Raw genomic sequence first — 22,896 nt, 5'->3', positions numbered from 1 at the left:
AATACTTGGATTTGCTTGAAAATCATACAGTGGGTGGGGGAAAGGGAATGAGTAGGATACAAATGAAACAAAATTGTCTATGAGCTAGTAATTATTGATTGAGTGACAGATTCATAAATATCATTGCTATGAACCTTCCTACTTCTACACATGACTAAGTTTTTCTATAACAAAGTTAAAAAAAATTTATCAAGCATACCAAAAAACAAGACCATAAACCACATAATCAAAACAGAGGGGAAAAGAAAGTAAGAAAAAAATGAGATTAATTAGTTATCAGACCTGAACTTTATAACAGTAATATGTTCAAGATAGTAGATGTTAAGATAAAGAATTTCAGCAAAGTTCTGAAAACTATTAAGAGAATCAAAAGCTTTACAATGAAAATATACAATAACTGGAATTAAGATCTCAATACATGGCTTTAATACTAGATTACATACAATTTAAGGAAGGTAGGTCAAAAATAAATATCTAGACTGAAGTACAGACACACAAAAGACAAAAAGATGGAAAATACAGAAGAGCAAAAGAGAGAAGGAAGATGATGAAAAACATATAGCATTTATGTAACTGGAATTCCAAAAAGTGATGAAATCATGAAGCAGGACATATACTTGAAGACACAATGGCTACAAAACTAACTTTTTAAAGCTCAAACCAGATTCAAGAATGAATCGTTCGCCAATAAATACAAAAAGAGACGTAGACACATCACAGTAAAACTGAAGACCTAAGACAATAAGAAAATCTTAAAATCAGACAGATGAAGAAAAAACTTACCTTTAAAGAAGCAATAGTAAAACTGATGGCTGAATTCTCAGTATAAACTATTTAAGCCAAAAAAATTTTTTAATGGAATGACTTATTGAAAGAAGCAACAGCACCCACAAATCTGTAACTCAATACCCTATTTTAAGTGTTTGTTGTCTGAAAATATATTTTATCTTCATTTTAAAAGACAAGCAAATATGGGAAAGATCATCCACAGGAGAACCACACTAAAGGAAATTCTAAAAGAAAAATGATCCCAGATGAAAGCCCAGAGATGCAAAAGAAAATGAACAGCAACAGAAAGGATAAAAGTGGGTAAATCTAAATGAATACTGACTTGACAATAACGTCTTACTGAACTTTAAAAATATAAGTAATTGGGCTTCCCTGGTGGCGCAGTGGTTGAGAGTCCGCCTGCCGATGCAGGGGACACAGGTTCGTGCCCCGGTATGGGAAGATCCCACATGCCGCGGAGCGGCTGGGCCCGTGAGCCATGGCCGCTGAGCCTGCGCGTCCGGAGCCTGCGCTCAGCAACGGGAGAGGCCACAACAGTGAGAGGCCCACGTACCGCAAAAAACAAAAAATATATACATATAAGTAATTAAAATACACTACAACAATAGTATAAAAGACAGGAACAGAATAAACGGAATTAACGTATTCTAAGGCCTTGCTACTCAAAGTGTGTACTAAAGACCAACAACATCAGCATCATGTGGAAGTTTTCTTAGAATGAAGACTCTCAGGCAAAATTCCAGACTGCTTGAATTAATCTGCCTTTTTAAGAAAATCTCCAGGTGATCATATGTACATTAAAGTTCCAGAGGCATCATTCTAAAGTACAGAAGGTAGAACAAATACTAAAATAAATTCCAGTGTGAGAAATTCATAGTTAAGCAAGATTTACGTAAAGAAGCAAGCAAAAAAAAAATATGAGTACAAGATGAACGACTCAGTTTTACTTCTGTTGAATTTGAGGATGAAGGATACTTAACTAAAAATGTCTAGGGGGCTCCCCTGGTGGCGCAGTGGTTGAGAGTCCGCCTGCCGATGCAGGGGACACGGGTTCGTGCCCCGGTCCGGGAGGATCCCACATGCCGCGGAGCAGCTGGGCCCGTGGGCCATGGCCGCTGAGCCTGTGCGTCCGGAGCCTGTGCTCCACAACGGGAGAGGCCACAACAGTGACAGGCCAGCGTAGCGCAAAAAAAAAAAAAGTCTAGAACTAAGTTAAGGATATTGGTCTGACACTTGGAAAATCAGTCAGTGCTAGAAATATACTCTGAAAAATAATGAAGTCATGGCAGTAGACTGAATCCTTACTTCAACCTCTTCATAATATACACAGCAAAGGACTAATAAACCCTGAGTAATCTCCATACCGAAGAGATTAGAGTAACAAAACCCTGAATAAGGAAGGGGAAAATTTTAAGATTATGCAGCCCAGCAGTTCTCAAACTTTGTTTTCAGGGCTCCTTCACATGCTTAAAAACTGAAAACTTGGGGCTTCCCTGGTAGCGCAGTGGTTGAGGGTCCGCCTGCCAATGAAGGGGACACGGGTTCATGCCCTGGTCCAGGAGGATCCCACATGCCGCAGAGCGGCTGGGCCCGTGAGCCATGGCCGCTGAGCCTGCGCGTCCGGAGCCTGTGCTCAGCAACGGGAGAGGCCACAACAGTGAGAGGCCCGCATACTGCAAAAAAAAAACAAAAAACAAACAAAAAAACTGAAAACTTTAAAGAACTTATGTTTAGGTGATTTATATTTATCAATATTTACTGTGTTTTGAATTAAAATTTAGGAATATTTATTCAATAATTTATAAGCGATAAATTCATTACCTGTTTTCCATTTTTAAAAAATCAGTGACTTGAGTGGCACTGTTTTAAATTTTTGAAAATATCTTTAGGGTCTGGCTTAATAGAAAACAGCTGGATTCTCATTAACTGCTTCTGCATTCTATATGCTGCCATATAGTTTTGGTAAAGCAAATAAAGAAAATCCATTCTTAAAAGATCTGAACATGGAAATAAGAGGACTATTTTAACAGCCCTGTCAGATAATTTTGGATATTCTTCGATATTACACCAAAACTCAATGACTGTTAATTTTTTTTAATTAATTTATTTTTATTCTTATTTATTTTTGGCTGCATTAGGTCTTTGTTGCTGGGCGCAGGCTTTCTCTAGTTGTGGGGAGTGGGGGCTACTCTTCGTTACGGTGCGAAGGATTCTCATTGAGGTGGCTTCTCTTGTCACAGAGCACAGGCTCTAGGCGCGCGGGCTTCAGTAGTTGTGGTGCATGGGCTTAGTTACTCCACAGCATGTGGGATCTTCCTGGACCAGGGCTCAAACCCATGTCTCCTGCATTGGCAGGTGGATTCTTAACCACTGTACCACCAGGGAAGCCCCGAGTGTTAATTTCTAAAAGACAAGTTGCAATGTGAAATCTAAAACTTTATCAGTACTGTTACATTAAAATCCACTGATCTATCTTGCTCTCTGAATAGACCTTTTGACCATAAATGACTTTGTAACATCATGCACTGGTGATATGGAAAATACTGGCTCACTAAGTTATGTAGATCTTTCCAGTGTTGACATATTTCATTACACAATATCAAAAAATCATATCATTATTAATAGTTCCATCAATCTCATAAAAAAATCCATACGTTTTGGGCAGCTGTCAAACTCAGTGACAGGTACAAATTTTCCAAATCTTAATTTTTTCTTGAAAGCTCAATTTTATCACTGGCAACTAACACCATCAGTCTTCTTTGAAGTGACATGCTTGCCTCATTCATTCCAGAAAATGCACGCCATATACCCAAATCTGGATAACCTCTGAGTCAATCATTCTTTCAAATAAAAATGGAGTTTCATGAAAAAAGCAGCTAGTTCAGCTTACAACTCAATCACATGAGGGCACTTCCTTAAGACAACCATCTTACTGCAGTAAACAAAAGAAATGCTTTATATGCATTTCTCATTTCATCACAGGATATTAAAAGACATGCACATAAGCTTCTGAGATTTAATAATATTAATATCCATTGCTTCATCAAAGGCATAAAGTGAACATTTTTTTTAAACAGCAAGTGCTTGGCAGCAAAGATTACATTAACTACTTAGTGCACTGTGTTATTTCCTGCAATGTGTTTTATCCACCATGCCTTTGCAGTACCAGTGAAAATATCAACCAAAAGGCAAATATGACTTACCTCTCAGACCCCTTGAAAGGCTCTCTGGGACCCCCAGGGTCCACACATCAAACTTTAAGAACCACTGATGGAACCAAATGAAGATACAAATTTAATAATAAAGGGTTATATGAAACAAAACATATCCCAATTGAAAAGGAAGTAAAACTGTTTCTATTCACAGATGACATGATCTTGTATAAATCCTAAGAAAGTCTTAAGGAATCACTAAAGAAAATTAATAAACAAGTAATCAATTGTATTTCTATACACTAGCAACAAGCAATGCAAAAATGAAACAGAGGACTTCCCTGGTGGCACTGCCAATGCAAGGGACACAGGTTCGAGCCCTGGTCCAAGAGGACTCCACATGCCACGGAACAACTAAGCCCATGTGCCACAACTACTGAGCCTGTGCTCTAGACCCTGTGAGCCACAACTACTGAGCCCACGTGCCACAACCATGGAAGCCTGCGCTCCTCAACAAGAGAAGCCACCGCAATGAGAAGCCCGTGCACCGCAACGAAGAGTAGGCCCCGCTCACCGCAACTAGAGAAAGCCTGCACGCAGCAATGAAGACGCAATGCAGCCAAAAATTTAAAAAAAAATTTTTTAATGAAACATACAAAACAATTCCACTTACAATAACATCAGAAACAATAAAATTCTGAACTTCCCTGGTGGTCGAGTGCTAAAGAATCCGCCTTCCAATGCAGGGGACGTGGGTTCGATCCCTGGTCAGGGAACTAGGATTCCACATGCTGCAGGGCATCTAAGCCCACGCACCACAACTACTGAGCTCACGCGCCTCAACTAGAGCCCACGTGCCGCAACTAAGACCCAACACAGCCAAAAATAAATTAAATACATAAATAAATAATTTTTTTAAAAAAGGAGACTTTAATGTGACATCTCATGACTTAAAAAAAAAAATAAAATTCTTGGGAATATAATCAATAAGAAGAAATGCAAAACTTATACTCTGAAAACTACAAAACACTGTCAAAAAAAAGTTGAAGAAATCTAAGTAATAGAAAGACATCCCATGTTCATGGATCAAAAGACTTACTATTGTTAAAATATTAATACTCTTCAGCTTTATCTATAGATTCACCACACTCTATCAGAATCCCAGCTGGCTTCTTTGTAAAAATTGAAAAGCTAATCCTAAAACTCATAAGGAAACTCAAAGGACCCAGAACAGCCAAACAATTTTGAAAAACAACAAAGTTAGAAGATTCACACTTTCCAATTTCAAATATTACTACAAAGCTACAGTAATCAAGGCAGAAGGACAGACATATAAATCAATGGAACAGAAATGAGAGTCCAGGGGCTTCCGTAGTGGCGCAGTGGTTGAGAGTCCGCCTGCCAATGCGGGGGACACGGGTTCGAGCCCTGGTCCTGGAGGATCCCGCGTGCCGTGGAGCAGCTAGGCCCGTGCACCACAACTGCTGAGCCTGTGCTCTAGAGCTCGCGAGCCACAACTACTGAGCCCATGTGCCACAACTGCTGAGGCCCGCACGCCTAGAGCCTGTGATCTGCAGTGGGAGAGGCCACCGCAATGAGAGGCCCGCTCACCACAACGAGGAGTGGCCCCCGCTCGCCGCAACTAGAGAAAAGCCTGCGCACAGCAACGAAGACCCAACACAGCCAAATAAATAAATAAATAAATAAATAAATAAATAAAAGGGATGTCTGCTTTAAAAAAAAAAAAAAAAGAAGAAATGAGAGTCCAAAAACAAACCTATTCATCCAGTCAACTGATTTTCAACAAAGCTGCCAAGATCACTCAATGGAAAATGTCTTTCTACAAATGGTGACAGAACAACTGGACAGCCTCATACAAAAGGATGAAGTTGGACCCTTACCTCATACCGTGTACAAGAAATTGACTCAAAATGGATCAAAGACCTAAATATAGGAACCAAAACTATTAAACTTACAAGAAAACATAGGGGTAAGTCTTCATGCCTTTGGATTTGGCAATGCATTCTGGCAACAGACATGATACCAAAAGCACAAGCAACAAAAGAAATAAATAAACTGAACTTCAACATTAAAACCTTTTGTGCTTCAAAGTACAGTAGTGATAAAGTGAAAAGACTACCCACGGTATGGGAGAAAAAATTTGCGAATTATATATATCTGATAAGGGACGCGTGTCTAGAATATATATTAATGAACTGACAACCCAATAATAAAAAATAAATAACCCAATTAAAAAGTGAGAAAAGGATCTGAATGGACATTTCTCCAAAGGAGATATACAAATGATAAATAAGCATATGAAAAGATATTCATCATCATCATTCATCAGGGAAAGGCAAATGATAAATAAGCATATGAAAAGATATTCATCATCATCATTCATCAGGGAAAGGCAAATCAAAACCACAATGAGAGGGAATTCCCTGGTGGTCCAGTGGCTAAGACTCCATGCTCCCAATGCAGGGGGCCTGGGTTCAATCCCTGGTCAGAGAACTAGATCCCACATGCCGCAACTAACAGTCCGCATGCCGCAACAACAACAAAAAAGATCCCGCATGCCACAACTAAAGATTCCACATTAAAAAAAAAAACACACAATGAGATACCACTTTAAGCTCACTAGGATGGCTAGAATAAAACAGTCAAAATAACAAGTGTTGATGAGGATGTTGAGAAACTGGAACCCTCATACACTGCTGAAGGGAATATAAAATGTTGCATCATTTTGGAAAACAGTTTGGCAGTTTTTCAAAATGTAAAACTGAGTTACCGTTTGACCAAGTAATTCCACTCCCAGGTACCTGTGAGAAGTAAAAACTAAGTCCATGGAAAACGTTTTACACAAATGTTCACAGAAGCATTATTCATAAGAGCCAAAAGGTAGAAACAACCCAAATGTCCATCAACTGATGAATGCATTAACAAAATGTGGGGACTTCCCTCCTGGTCCACTGGTTAAGACTCCATGCTTCCACTGCAGGAGGCATGGGTTTGTTGATCCCTGGTCGGGGAAGATCCTGCATGCCACACGGTGCGGCCAAAAAAAGAAAAAAAAATGTACTATGTTCATACAATGTCGTATTATTCAGTCACAGAAAGGAATGAAGAACTGATACATGTCCAACATGGATGAATCTTGAAAATATGCTAAGTGAAAGAAGTCAGTCACAAGATATACTATTATTCCGTTTATACGAAAGACTCAAAATAGGCAAATACATAGGGAAAGTAGACTCCTGCTTAGGGCTGGGAGGACAGGGGATTTAGAGTGATAGTTAAAAGGTGTGGGGTTTCTTTCTGAGGTGATGAAAGTGCTCTAAAATTGACTGTGGTGATGATTGCATAATTCTGTGAATACAGTGAAAGCCACCGAGTTGTACAGTTTTAATGGGTGACATGTAAGGTACGTATCTCAATAAAACTTATCAAAATAAAGCAAAATAATTAATGATAAAGGTGTGTGAAAATTCAATTTATAAGAAGAAATAAAAATACCTAGGAATAATTATAAAGGAAACGTGCAGAATCTACATAAAGGAAAAACCCCACAAAGTTTCACAAAGATTATATAAATGGGAAAGCACATTATGCTTCCTGAAGTGGCAGAATCAATACTGTAAGATGTCAACTCATGCTCCTATTTAAAAACATTATGCAATTTCAATAAAAATTCCAACAGAATGTGAGGCAAGGGGGGCAACACAACAACAAAAGAATTCTGAAGTTTTATCTCAAGGAATAAATGACTTTTCACTAGCAATGTGGTTTAATATTTTCAGGTACTAAAATATATCATGAAGCAACTAAATTAAAACCAAACAATTAAACAATAAAATGCTTAAAAATAGACCTCCAGGAATATACTCAAAAATTCTGTATAAGACAGAGGTGGCATATCAAAACAGTGAAAAACTAGATGGACGCTAAGATCAATGAGTAATAGTTTGGAAAAACTAATATTAGATCCACTTCATAACTTACACCAAAATAAATTCCAGATGGATTAAAAATTAAACAATTCATAAAAACTAGAAAAAAGCTTAACTGAATATCTGATCTCAGAGTGGGAAAAGCTTTTCTAAATAACAGTAGAATACTCGTTATTAAAACTCAGGAACCAGAACTTGCCTGGTGGCACAGTGGGTAAGAATCCGCCTGCTAATGCTGGGAACACGGGTTCAAGCCCTGGTCTGGGAAGATCCCACATGCCGCAGAGAAAACTAAGCCCGTGTGCCACAACTACTGAGCCTGCGCTCTAGAGCCCACGAGCCACAACCACTGAGCCCGCGTACCACAAATACTGAAGCCCATGCGCCTAGAGCCTGTGCTCCACAACAAGAGAAGCCACTACAATGAGGAGCCCGCTCACTGCAAGGAAGAGTAGCCCCCACTCGCCGTAACGAGAGAAAGCCCACACGCAGCAACGAAGACATAACGCAGCCATAAATAAATAAATTTAAAATAAATAAATAAAACTCAGAAACCAAATATGTCAATACAAACAATGCAATAATCCTCAATATCGGAACTCTTGCAGGAACCAAGTAGTTTTGGATAGTGACTATATCTGTTTCTCCTCTACTATATGGATTCTTCAAAATATCTAATGCAAATAAACAGGCACTCTGAAATACTACTGTTGGGGTATAAGTTAGTATAACCCTTCTAGTAGGCAATTTACCAACAGAAGCCTTAAAAGTTTCTACCTATTGACCCTGGACATGACCCAAATTTCTATGTGCAAGGATATTTTAATTTATTTTTTTCTTCACAGGAAAAACGCTAGTTAAATACGTGTTATATTCAAAAGACTAAAAGTAGGCTGTCATTAAATTCTGTTCTCAGATATACATAAGTAAATGAGAAAATGCTCCTTAAAAAGCAAACAGTACATATGAAATCAATTTTTTATAAATACCGAAAATTAGCTGGAATAATATATACCAAAGTTTTAACAAAACTCTTTTTACTGAAATAACCATTTCTCCAATTGCAATCATTAAAAAGAAAATTACTCAAAGATCAACTTAAATTCTATCAACTCCATGAAGCCTTCTCCAATCTTAGAAAACTAAACTCCTCCCACTGCACTTCAGCTATATATACTTTAATGGAATTTACCATTTGTCTTTTCGTACCATTGTTTTTTGTATATTTCTTACACTGGCACTGTGTTAAGTGTTGATATGCATTATCTTATTTAATCCTCACAAAATTCCTGTATTTAAGTCGTTATTATCCTCATTTTCAAGTAAGTAAGAAGGCACTAAGAGATTAAGGAACATAACCAAAGCCAGAGATCTAATAAATGACAGGAACAAGACTTGAACTCAGGTCTGTAAGATCAATGATCACTCAACTATTATCCTACTGCCTCATCTGTATTGTACTCTGACCTTCCTTAAGAATAGATATACATCTAAATGTATCTCTGTATCTACCACAGCATACAGCAAATGCTTACATGTATAAAATATTCAATATATTTGTTATATATTGAAAAAAAGTATTCAAACATAAAGAGTTAAGGTAAGACACAAAAAATAATCAAGTCAGTAAATAGAATGTTAAGAAATGGTTTTTGGAAAAAGATGCAGACCTACTAGAGAATGCACTTGAGGATACGGGGAGGGGAAGGGTAAGCTGGGACAAAGTGAGAGAGTGGCATGGACATATATACACTACCAAACGTAAAATAGATAGCTAGTGGGAAGCAGCCGCATAGCAGAGGGAGATCAGCTAGGTGCTTTGTGACCACCTAGAGGGGTGGGATAGGGAGGGTGGGAGGGAGGGAGATGCAAGAGGGAAGAGATATGGGGACATGTGTATATGTATAACTGATTCACTTTGTTATAAAGCAGAAACTAACACACCACTGTAAAGCAATTATACTGTAATAAAGATGTTAAAAAAAATGGTTTTGGGGACTTCCATGGTGGTGCAGTGGTTAAGAATCCGCCTGCCAATGCAGGGGACACGGGTTCGAGCCCTGGTCCAGGAAGATCTCACGTGACACGGAGCAGCTAAGCCCATACGCCACAACTACTGAGCATGCGCTCTAGAGCCTGCGAGCCACAACTACTGAGCCCACATGCCACAACTACGGAAGCCCGCGCTCCGCAACAAGGAAGCCACCGCAATGAGAAGCCTGCACACCGCAACAAAGAGTGGCCCCTGCTCCCCACAACTAGAGAAAGCCCACGAGTGGCAACAAAGACCCAACAGAGCCAAAAATAAATAAATGAATGAATGAATGAATGAAATTTAAACAAGCAAGCAAACAAACAAAAAGAAATGGTTTTCAATTTTCCAAACTGGACCCAGCAGAATGACTCCTGCAAAGAAGGGTGAAGAGAAGAAGGCCATTCAACCATTCTGGTTAGCAACCAGAGAATATACCATCAACATTCACAAGTGCATCCAGAGTCAGCTTCAAGAAGCGTGCCCCTCAAGCACTGAAAGAGATCCAGAAATCTGCCATTTAGAAAACAGGATCTCCAGATGTGCACACTGACACCATGCTCAACAAAACAGTATGAGCCAAAGAATTAGGAATGTCCCATACTGTATCCATGTGTGGTTATCCAGAAAACACAATGAGGATGAAGATTCAATAAACAAACTCTAGGGACTTCCCTGGTAAGACTCCACGCTTCCAATGCAGGGGGCCCAGGTTCGATCCTTGGTCAGGGAACTAGATCCCACATGCATGCCACAACCAAGAAGTCTGCATGCCACAATTAAGCTCCCGCATGCCGCAACTAAGACCCAGTGCAGCCTAAATAAATAATTTTTTTAAAAAAATACACTTAGAAAATAAATAAATAGACAAACTCTATACGTTGGTTATCTAGGTACCTGTCACCACTTTCAAAAACTTACAGTTGATGTGGATGAGAACTGTTGACTGTCAAAAAAAGTTACAAAACTGCCAAAAAAAAAAAGGTTTTCAGTATACCAGTGTACTAGATATCTGTGTGCTTGCTGTCCAAAAACAATTTCACCTTCTTCATAATCACAACATGCCAAATTTCTTTTGGGGTAACACTTACCATTTTTTAGCTATGAGGTTTGGTGGGATCAGCTTCAGGAACAGGTCATCAGTTTAAGTCAACCAAAATCCATCCTCTTTGAACTCTACTTCAGGAATAAGGCCCATGATAAAAACATGGGCCAATGATCTATGAAGCACCATCTGCTAGCCAGGTTTTGGAAAAAGCAGCTTCCTTGTTCTTGTACAATAGGTTTCAGAAGAGATTCTCTCTTTTTTGCTCTGCGTAGTATAAACATGATTTGCAAACAGTGTAGTATAAAGATGGTGTGCAGTAGCCATTTCTGCTACTCTGAGAAGGGCCAAACTAAGGTCAAAACAAAGGAAGCACAGCAGAGCAAGCCACAGAGAAATGAAGTCTTGATAATGCTATGAATCTGCAGATTAAGAGTAGACCACACTAGGAGAAAAGGAACCCTCCTACACTGTTGGTGGGAATGTAAATTGGTTCAGCCACTATGGAAAACAGTATGGAGGTTTCTCAAAAAACTAAGAATAGGGGCTTCCCTGGTGGCACAGTGGTTAAGAATCTGCCCACCAATGCAGGGGCCACGGGTTCGAGCCTTCATCCAGGAAGATCCCACATGCCGCGAAGCAACTAAGCCCGTACACCACAACTAGTGAGCCTGCGCTCTAGAGCCCACGAGCCACAACTACTGAGCCCACATGCCAGAACTATTGAAGCCCACATGCCTAGAGCCCATGCTCCACAACAAGAGAAACCACCGCAATGAGAAGCCCACACACCACAACGAAGAGCAGCCCCCGCTCGCCACAACTAGAGAAAGCCTGTGCGCAGCAATGAAGACCCAATGCAGCCAAAAATAAATAAATAAAGTAAATAAATTAATTTTTTTAAAAAACTACAACTAGAACTACCATATGATCCAGCAATCCCACTCCTGGGCATTTATCCAGACAAAACTAATTCAAACAGATACACACACCCTTATGTTCACAGCAGCACTATTCACAATAGCCAAGATATGGGACAATGTAAATGTCCATCAACAGACAAATAGATAAAGGAAATGTGGTATGTATATACAATGGAATACGCCTCAGCCATAAAAAAGAATGAAATAATGCCATTTGCAGCAACATGGATGGACCCAGGGCTCATCATACTTACCTAAGCAAGTCAGAAAGAAAAAGACAAATACCATATGGTATCGCTTATATGTGGAATCTAAAATATGACACAAATAAACCTACCTACAGAACAGAAACAGACTCACAGTCATAGAGAACATACTTGTGGTTACCAAGGTGGGGGGGGGATGGATCGGGAGTTCGGGGTTAGTAGATGCAAACTATTATATACAGAATGGATAAACAGCAAGGTCCTACTGTATACCACAAGGAAACTATATTCAATATCCTGTGACAAATCATAATGGTAAAAAAATATAAAAAATAACGTATATACATGTATAACTGAATCACTTCACTTGACAGCAGAAATTAGCACAACACTGTAAATCAACTATACTTCAATTAAAAGACAAAATCAAACAAACAAAAAAAGAGTAGACCATATCAGAACATAGCACACACCTGCACTGCTCAGTTACAGCTTTTTAAAAACTCCTTTTTCAGGACTTCCCTGGTGGCGTGGTGGTTAAGAATCCGCCGCCAAGGCAGGGGACACGGGTCGAGCCCTGGTCCAGGAAGACCCCACATGCCGCAGAGCAACTAAGCCCGTGCGTCACAACTACTGAGCCTGCGCTCTAGAGCCTGCAAGCCACAACTACTGAGGCCGTGCACCACAAGTACTGAAGCCCGCGTACCTAGAGCCCATGCTCCGCAACAAGAGAAGCCACCGCAATGAGAAGCCCGTGCACCGCAACGAAGAGTAGCCCCCGCTCGCCACAACTACAGAAAGCCTGCGCACAGCAGCTAACACCCAACACTGCCAAAAATGAACAAATAATAAATTTTTTAAAAAATTAAAAATAAAATAAAAAACTCCTTTTTCTTTCTGCCAAATAGGGTGTTCTTTCTGGTTCTTGCAACAGAGTCCTAACTTGGGTTCAAAAACTAATTCCCAATCTTAGATTTTTAATCCGTAAGGGTTAATCTCAAGGGACATTCAGGGAAAAAAAACAAAACACAACTTAACAAAATGAGGGTTGTTTTTTTTTTTAAAGTCAATGAAGCACCTTTTTATGAAGGGGGGTGCTGAGCAAGACATCACAAAAGCAAGGATTGACAGTACTTGAAATGTCCCCAAAATTTGAGAAAACAGAAAAAACTACCATATCCAGCCTACCCTCATCTTCCATTAACCACCTCCAGTGATCTTAAGATTTTTCAGATATTTTAGCAGATACATATTGATCCTAGTATGTGTAGACACTGCGAAACTCAGTTAATGTAAGCTAGTCACAATCACAGAACTTGTAACCCTGTATAATAAAAAGACATTAAAGGGAATTCTCTGGTGGTCCAGTGGTTAGGACTCTGCGTGTTCACTGCTGAGGGCGAGGGCCCCAATGTAGGGGGCCCGGGTTCGATCCCTGGTCAGGGAACTAGATCCCACATGCATGCCACAACTAAGGAGCCAGCACAACCAAATAAATAAATTAAATAAATAAATAAAAAATAAAAATAGTTTAAACTGTTTTAAGTGCTATGAAGGATAAGAACCTGAACTATTTTAGACTGGATGCTCAATAAAGGCCTCTCTGAAAAACTAAAGGCATAGAAAGGTGATTAAGTTCCAGGGAAAAATAAAGGCTCAATGGCAGTAAAGAACATCACTGAAAGAAAACAAAGCAAGCAAGGGGATGAGGTTAGCAGTGCCTATGTCATGCAGAGTCGCACAAATCTGGTAAGCTAGTCCACTCCCCTCATTCCCAGTAACTATTCCAACCAGTTAAAGGCCCAGTTCATCTTCCACTTTCCTTGAAACCTTGCCTAATCCACTTTAGCCAGAATTAATCTCTCTATAGTCCCTTTGTTTTTCATGAGTTTCCCAACTCCCAAAGTCAAGTTCCTCTTTAAAAAAAATAAAAACAAAACAGCATGGTTAGAGAAAAGTATACTGAGTAGGAATAAGAACTAAATTCTAGTCCAAGCTCTGCTACTTACTAGCTGTGTAACCTTGGCCAAATCGTTCTATTTCTTATGATTTTCATGAGGTGCCATGAAGATATGTGAAACTGCACAGTATCCAAATAGCTTCAGAAGCTGACTGTCTCTGTGTTGTATATAATTCAACACAGTATTTCAACTGCATAAGCACTGCACTACTACCTACAATACTTGAAAACAGTTTCATATTGTGCTGGCTTTTTCAGCACCAACATTGTTAATGGTTTTCAAGCTTATTTATAAAGCACCTACACCCTTTGCTCCCCTGCCAAAAAAATCTTACATGGAGCCCCAATTTACAAAACAGATCAAAATGAGCTTTTCATCTTGAAACAGATTCCAAAGTCACCCTCACTCCCCTGAAATAGGGACAATGCCACTCCAAGGAATAGTTTAAAAACTGAGGCTCATTACTATAAATCTTGAAGAAGAAAGAATTAAGGACAAGATTCTGTGGCTTGCCATCAGTGATATCCCTCAAAGTTGACAAAAAAAAACCCTCATTTCTTTCACAGGGATAGCTTCAGATTCTGTCAAGTGTCTTCATGTAATCAAAATATGTCATATCTATAGTGATAGTTCCATGTTTTACCATATTTACTTCTATATCAAAATAAAATGAGATTGGTTTAACATAAGTTACCAGTGCCACATCAATTTTTTACTATCCTTTCACTCTTTAGTGAGTGCTTATTTAATAGTGGCAAGATTCTCTTATAGCTTCCAAAATAATACCTGCCAATTTCTGCTTTTCTAGAAATTTAATAAGCTAAAGGTTCATAATCACACACAACCATAGCTCTATCCCATTCGCTGAAAAGAATCTGCCATTCCTGAAGATTTTTAACTCTTAACACTACTAATAAAGCTCTCATGATTCCTTACCAATCTAGAGGTTAGAGTCTCTCTTAATGTATGATTTATCCTGAGGGTTTGCGGATTCCTCTTAGAAGGGAAAATGGAAAAATTATTAGAGTAAAACAACATTCTCCTGATCACCACCCTCTAATATACCCACCCAAGCAGTGGGTCCACTATTCCCTTATTTATCTTACTTTGAACACAACTTCAAAAGCTCTATTGTCTTAAGCATTTTCATGTCTCAATTTATTCTGAGTTAGTGCTCTTACTACTGCTCTTATACTTCTACATTCATCATTGGTTACTGAGCCTTTCTCAATAATCAGAATAAAGTTCATGAGTCTGGCAGCAAAGTTACCCAGAATAAAAAGTCCCTTCCAAATTTGTCTTATGGTGGTTTAGAACCAATACATTGCTAAAACAGCCCCACAGACCTCAGAGTCAAAATAAACGCTTTAAGATTATGAAGGCTTTACACTCATGCTCTAATGTTGGAAGGATAATTTTTAAAAAGTTTTATCATATTGCCAGATTTCCTTCCAGATATGCTGCATGAACTACTCAGCAATGTGATTTCAGAGGCTATATTCAAGGTGATAATCAGACAATTACAAAGTCATTAACAACCCAAATGCCCATCATTAGAGGACTGATTAAGTTACAGTATGACCAAGTAATGGAATACTACACTAAAGCCATTAAAAATGATAATGTAAGTGCATATTAACATGGAAAGGTAGCTACATCTTATTAGTAAAAATAATATAAGGACTTTCCTGGTGGCGCAGTGGTTAAGAATCCGTCTGCCAATGCAGGGGACACAGGTTTGAGCCCTGGTCCGGGAAGATCCCACATGACATGGAGCAACTAATAAGCCCATGCACCCCAACTACTAAGGCTGCACTCCAGAGCGAGCCACAACTACTGAAGCCTGCACACCTAGAGCCCGTGCTCCACAACAAGAGAAGCCGCCGCAATGAGAAGCCCGCGCACCGCAACGAAGAGTGGCCCCTGCTCGCCACAACTAGAGAAAACCCGCGGGCAGCAGCGAAGACCCAACTCAGCCACAAATAAATAAATAAATTTATTTTTAAAAATAATAATAATAATATAGAGTAACATGTAATCAGTTTATTTACACGAAATAATGTATCTGAGGAAAGAGAGAAAAGAATGACTTAAGAGATGTTTACCAAAACATGAACGATTTCTTTGGTAAACAGTTTCGGTTATCCTAATTTTCTTTATTATTTTCTGCACTATTTGATTTTTTTCTAAAAAAGCAGGTATCCATTTTAGAATGAAAAACAACAAGGCTACTTTTATTCTCTTCAAAAAGACTAAACACACTGGTAGAGAGATGAGTACGCAAACAACAGAGGTTCTTAAGCTTTTTCCTGCCACCAAACACCACAGGTGACACCTGCCCAACATGTTCCAAGAAAGTAAGCCAGATTATAATGAAGCACTCACAGCTGAAGATTACACCTAATTTCCAATACAGGAGAGCTCATCATGGGGCAATACTTGAATCAAAACTCTTCTGGTTGCACATTAACTCAAACGGTATGTACAGGGGAGACAGCTAAATAGGAGCACTAGCTTCAGTATTAGAAAGCCACCAGGGGGCTAGGCTTCCCTGGTGGCGCAGTGGTTGAGAATCCGCCTGTTGATGCAGGGGACACGGGTTCATGCCCCGGTCCGGAAAGATCCCACATGCCGCGGAGTGGCTGGGCCCGTGAGTCATGGCCGCTGAACCTGCGTGTCCGGAGCCTGTGCTCCGCAACGGGAGAGGCCACAACAGTGAGAGGCCCGCGTACCGCAAAAAAAAAAAAGAAGAAAGCTACCAGGGGAACTTCCCTGGTGGCAGAGTGGATAAGACTCCACACTCCCAATGTGGGGGCCCGGGTGTGACCCCTGGTCAGGGAACTAGATCCCACATGCATGCCAAAATTAAAGGAGCCCTGGAGCCACAACTAAGGAGCCTGCCACAACTAAGACCTGGTGCAGAGAAATAAATTAAAAAGAAAGCCAAGAGAGTATTAACTTCTGTCTCTTTATAGAGCTTCAATATCAACTACTTCCAAAAATTTGCCCCAATTCTCTTCTGCAAATAGTCTCCTCCACCAGGGAAGCCTTACCTGGCTCTTTACTTCAAACATTCTGACAGGAAAAAATCTGATTGATGGACAACAGTCCCACCAATCCACCAGGTCAGAAGTCTATTTGGAATCCAATCAGCGATGGTTAGGGAGAAAGGTCTTTCAGGGGATGTAAACTAGAAGGTCCCTAGAAGAGGTTATAGCCAGGGCAGGAAGAGAAATCTGTCCCTTCCATAGTTAAAATTTTAAAAAGTGCAAGAGAATGGGCTTCCCTGGTGGCACAGTGGTTAAGAATCCACCTGCCAATGCAGGGGACACAGGTTCGAGCCCTGGTCCAGGAAGATCCCACATGCCATAGAGCAACTAAGCCCGTGTGCCACAACTACTGAACCTGCGCTCTAGAGCCCGCGAGCCACAACTACTGCAGCTCGTGTGCCTAGAGCCCGTGCTCCGAAACAGAAGCCACCACAATGAGAAGCCAGCGCACCGCAACGAAGAGTAGCCCCTGCTCACCCCAACTAGAGAAAGTCCATGCACAGCAACGAAGACCCAACACAGCCAAAAATAAATTAAATAAATAAATAAATTTATTTTAAAAAGGTGCAAGAGGAGGCAATGTGTATCCTACATCAGTTCTCAATTAACTGAGTAACCTACATTTGGAGACTTTTTAATTTCTATGGATTTTGAGAGAAAAATAACATTAACAGGTGTTAATCACATTAAAAGGTTAAAAGTCCAATTATTTTCCTGGTATATAAAATCTTAATTAAAAGTAATTTAGTGGGCTTCCCTGGTGGCACAGTGCTTAAGAACCCACCCGCCAATGCAGGGGACACGGGTTCAAGCCCTGGTCCGGGAAGATCCCACATGCCGTGGAGCAACTAAGCCCGTGCACCACAACTACTGAGCCTGTGCTCTAGAGCCCACAAGCCACAACTACTGAGCCCACGTGCCGCAACTACTGAAGCCCGCATGCCTAGAGCCTGTGCTCCACAACAAGAGAAGCCACTCAATGAGAAGCCCGCACACCACAATGAAGACCTAATACAGCCATAAATAAATAAATACATAAATAAAAGTTATTTAGTGAAATTTCATCCCACAGACTCAAATCTCACCACCTATATAGAAAAAATTTTACCTTTTTGCATTATCTATTAATTTAGAACATATTGGACTTCCCTGGTGATGCAGTGGTTAAGAATCCACCTGCCAATGCAGGGGAAACGGGTTCGAGCCCTGATCCGGGAAGATCCCACATGCCACAGAGCAACTAAGCCCATGCACCACGACTACTTAAGCCTGTGCTCTAGAGCCCATGATCCGCAACTAATGAGCCCACATGCCACAACTACTGAAGCCCGGGCGCCTAGAGCCCGTGCTCCGCAACAAGAGAAGCCACCGCAATGAGAAGCCTGCGCAGCACAACGAAGAGCCACCCCCGGCTCGCCGCAACTAGAGAAAGCCCACGTGCAGCAACGAAGACCCAACACAGCCATAAATAAGTAAATAAATTTATTAAAAAAAAATTAGAACACAGTTGGTTAGGGTGGATACTTTTTATAAGTACATCCCTACTGATTTATGAATAAGCAATATATGTAATATAATCTGCACTTTCAGCATAATTTATCCACAAACTCTCATATCTAAATCACTACTGACAATAGGCCCAAGAACACTGAGCCTAGGTACTCACATTCTTCTACAAAAACTTTTCATTAACTAAAATATTCACTAGGCATCTACTCTCTATAAGGCACTATATTAGTACTGGGAAAAGAAGAAACAAAATATGACCCCTGACTTTAAGGAATTCAGCATCCAGAAAGGGAGGCTGTTGTCTATTTAAAAAGGGGGGGCGGGGGCATGGCCTGTAACTTAAGTACATATTCTTTTTTTTTAATTAACTAATTAATTTATTTATTTATGTTCGGCTGCCTTGGGTCTTCGTTGCTGCACGCAGGCTTTATTTAGTTGCGGTGCGCGGGCTTCTCACTGCGGTGGCTTCTCTTGTTGCAGAGCACAGGCTCTAGGTGCACAGGCTTCAGTAATTGTGGCTCGTGGGCTCTAGAGCACTGGCTCAGTAGTTGTGGCACATGGGCTTAGTTGCTCCGCAGCATGTGGGATATTCCCAGACCAGGGCTCAAACCCGTGTCCCCTGCATTAGCAGGCAGATTCTTAACCACTGCGCCACCAGGGAAGCCCCATTATTAAACATATAAGAAACATTAACACGTTTCATGAATATAGTGCTAAACCTAGCTATCAATAGCTATCACTGACAATGCAGTCTGCTATTAAAAATCTACACACTGTAGTGCTTTATGGTTTATAAGTTACTTTATAAAGATATGAGTTGAAATTGTATTATGATCTTTGAAAAATAGTGCTTCAAATAGTAACTGTTTTAAGAGCATATATTCTTAGCAAGATTAATTTACCAAATTAAAAATTTTGGTAATTTGGTATTTTGTATTGTAGTAAAATCAAATTTCCAATTTTCAGAATCAGTTCAAATTTCAGAATTAAATGTCTACCAAAAAATGTTATGTTACTAATGATTTTTCATGCCTATATACTTATAGTTTTAAAAACCCCAGAAATGTTTAGTTTACTAAAGAGCTCATTGCTAAAAACATTAAGATATATTAAGACATTCCCATTCAGCTACATTTACCACCACTTTTATTATTTTTTTTTTTCTTTTAGAAGAAAGAAGAATTTACTACTTGTAGCAAGTAAGGTGAACACCAGGGATCTCTCCCAAAGCAATGTCTCTACCACCACTTTTAAATTCTTTCTACAATTACCACAAAATTATGCCCGAATTTGTGAAAACACATAAAAATTTAGTAATTTTTTACTTTGCCATTCAGTGTATTCGTAATGTCTTCCATTTGAATAGATCATCGTAAAGTTTATACAGTACAGCATAATGGTTAAAGAGCATGGTATTCTAGAAGACGTGAGATAAGTCCCGTGCAAATCCTGACTCCACCAAATAAAGTCATGTGACTCTAAGCAACTAATGTAAACTCTAAGCCTTGGTTCTCTTATCTAAAAAGGGTGATAAAGTACCTACCTCAAAGAATGGAAAAAGTTCCCAACACAAATGGCTCAATAAAGTATACTTTAAAAATAAAAATGCAAATACTGATGGAGTATCTTGAGTTCTAGCTTAGATCTGACTACTAACTAAGCAGGTGACAGGTGATTTTTAGCAAACCACTTAGCCTTTCTGAGGTTCAACGTTTTCACATTTAAAATTGAGATACTAGGGAATTTCCTGGTGTCCCAGTGGTTAGGACCCTGCGCTTTCACTGTGGTGGGCCCAGGTTCAATTCCTGGTGGGGGAACTAAGATCCCGCAAGCTGCACAGCAAGGCCAAAAAAAAAAAAAAGAGAGAGATACTAATACTTGCTCCTGCCTATCACAAAGGATAGTTAGGAACGACAAATGAATTGCCCATTTAAAACATTTCGTAAAGGGTTAATTCACTAAACACACAGAGTAAAATCCACAACATACAAATGGTTTAAAAGATGGATGTACATTTAAAGCCATTTTCACTCTGCTCTCGAGAAATTTACCCCAAGGCAAACAGTGACCTCAATTTACTAGCTGAGCTAGCAACGCTGATGGCCCAGAGCATAATTTCAGGCCTCCAGCTTCTCAACATCCAGAAATGCTTTTAGCTTTAGTAAACTAGCTCACAAAGGTAGCTATTAAAGTAGCAAATATACAAAGTCAAGAGAACAAGCAAAGGAATATAAACTTAAAATTATTTCCTAAACTGAATGCAACCCCACAAACTGATAGGCGCAAAGTTCACTCAATACATTCCACATTTTAAAACATCTTCCTTATTAAAAACAAAGCATTGAAAAAAATATGAAAACCCAAATATGTTAGTACTGTTGAAACTGGTTATTCTAACACTAAAGCCAAATGCTATTTTCAAATGTAATTTCAAGTTTTAAGATACCTGTCAAGACTACTAAAAAAGGGTATAAGGAGGTCCTTATCACCAAGTCCTTAGCCTGGTTCCATGGACACGCTTCAATGGGCCCTTAACCTACAGGCAAAACTGTACTGTGTCTGAATACCCGTATATGTTTCTATGCTGAGAGCTTCACATTCTCAGCAGGACTAGAAGTATAACTGGTAATATTAATATTCTCATCAAAAACTGATGACAAAGGAAGCTATTTACTATCTTCTGTCATCAATTTTTAGTTTAACTACATTACATTCTGCCAGATTTTAAAATAAACGTTTCATAGGAAGTCCTTAACCTTATTAAAACTCTGAGCATATCAGATATAAAGCTATACTATCCACATCATGTCTACCTTTTCATTTAAAACACAAAATTTTTAGATTATACACTTACTGGTGTGTCAAGGAAGACTTCTTTAGGTTTGATCAGTGTTTGCAAATTTGACAAGAAATAAGTTTTTGGTATTTTAATTCTATCCAACACACCACCTAAAGATAGACTAATTTTACAGACTTCCCTGGCAGTCCAGTGGTTAAGACTCTGTGCTTCCAATGCAGGGGGCTCGGGTTCAATCCCTGGTCAGGGAACTAAGATCCCACGTGCCATGCGGTGTGGCCTAAATAAATAAATAAAGTTTCTTATAAAAAAACAAATATATATATATATATATACTAATTTTATTTCTTCTCTTCTTTATAATTGTTATGGGGAGTTATATTGAAAGATGAATTCTGAGCACATTATTTTGGGACTTTAACTCTGAATTTCTAATCAAGGATGAATTGATGCTCATCTTTACACAACCTATGGGGGAAAAAAGGACAGACTTAATATATAATTATTGTGAGATTACAAGAAAGATTTATAACCTACTTTAATTCAATAAGTTTTATCAAGTTCCAGCCATTATGCTCCAACCCAGTCATGGATAAGTGTTACCATAATGAGATACAGTAATACCCTCTGCTCTCTGGGAACTTGAGCATCTTATGTTTGAGATACAAGAACTACACAAAGGGAAAATGAAAACAACTGTAAAAGAACTGGGGGCGGGGGCAGTGGAGAAGCAACTAGTCATAGCTTGGTATAGCCTACAAATAAAATTACTGAAGTAATTTCTTTTTAAGGAAGCTTCATTGTCAGATTAGAGTTTAAAGGGCAAATTTTTAAACTGAGCTTTATAGGAAATATTAAGAAACAAAGTATTTTTCATACACAAACAGAAAATCCTTATCTGTTCATTAAAACAGGTTTCTTAAGGGTCTGCATGGCCAGATTTTGTGAACCTGGTTCAATTAACCATATTTAATTAAAGGTAACAAAAGCTAAATTGCTAACTCCATAAATCGATTGCATTTTTGAGTGCTTCTAGACAAAGTTCTAGGGGTTTCCCAAATAACCCTCAATAGAACCCTTCATTATGTCTCTTTTCAAAAGGTAATAAGGATTAGCAAACTTTAGTTTCTTTAGATACTATGTTTAAAATTAATTGTCATAGTTAGGTTTAAAATAATTTTTAAACACCAATGAAACTATTAAAAGCAGTTTTCTCCTAATATATAAGATAGCAAAGCTATTCATTTTCCAGTTTCAGAAAAACCAAGCCATAATCACACAACTGACATTTGAGACATTTAAAATAGAGTTCACTGAAATAAGTACTAAGGAATTAAGTTTATCATTTCATAAACAACCTACACCAAAAATAAAAGTACCTCAAAATAAATACAAACAACCTAAAAATTCTAGGAAAATTTGGAATGACACAAATACTGTATAGTTTGAATTTGTGCAAAAGCCTGCTTCCACCTGTCAGGA

The 22,896-nt window shown here is 39.1% G+C and overlaps 1 protein-coding gene across 3 annotated transcripts in view; it reads right to left on the bottom strand.

The window, feature by feature from the left end:
* The window catches only part of USP34 (ubiquitin specific peptidase 34), a 231,411-nt gene that overhangs the window by 207,180 nt on the left and 1,335 nt on the right, over positions 1-22,896 (bottom strand). Inside the window, exon 1 of one of the 3 annotated variants that reach the window (XM_089923126.1) lies at positions 11,015-21,465. The exons of the other annotated variants lie outside the window; for them this stretch is intronic. The gene's annotated coding sequence lies outside the window, so the exon portion shown is untranslated. Of the gene's footprint in view, positions 1-11,014; positions 21,466-22,896 lie in introns of those variants that run through there. 3 annotated transcript variants of the gene reach the window in all.

The sequence above is a fragment of the Delphinapterus leucas genome, chromosome 13, assembly GCF_059928025.1.
Source record: "Delphinapterus leucas isolate spDelLeu-1000000601 "Yukka" chromosome 13, BTC_Dleu_Yukka2, whole genome shotgun sequence".
Classification (NCBI taxonomy): domain Eukaryota; kingdom Metazoa; phylum Chordata; class Mammalia; order Artiodactyla; family Monodontidae; genus Delphinapterus; species Delphinapterus leucas.
The sequence above is the reverse complement of the archived record's forward strand: the minus strand, read 5'-3'. Positions and strand labels throughout refer to the sequence as shown.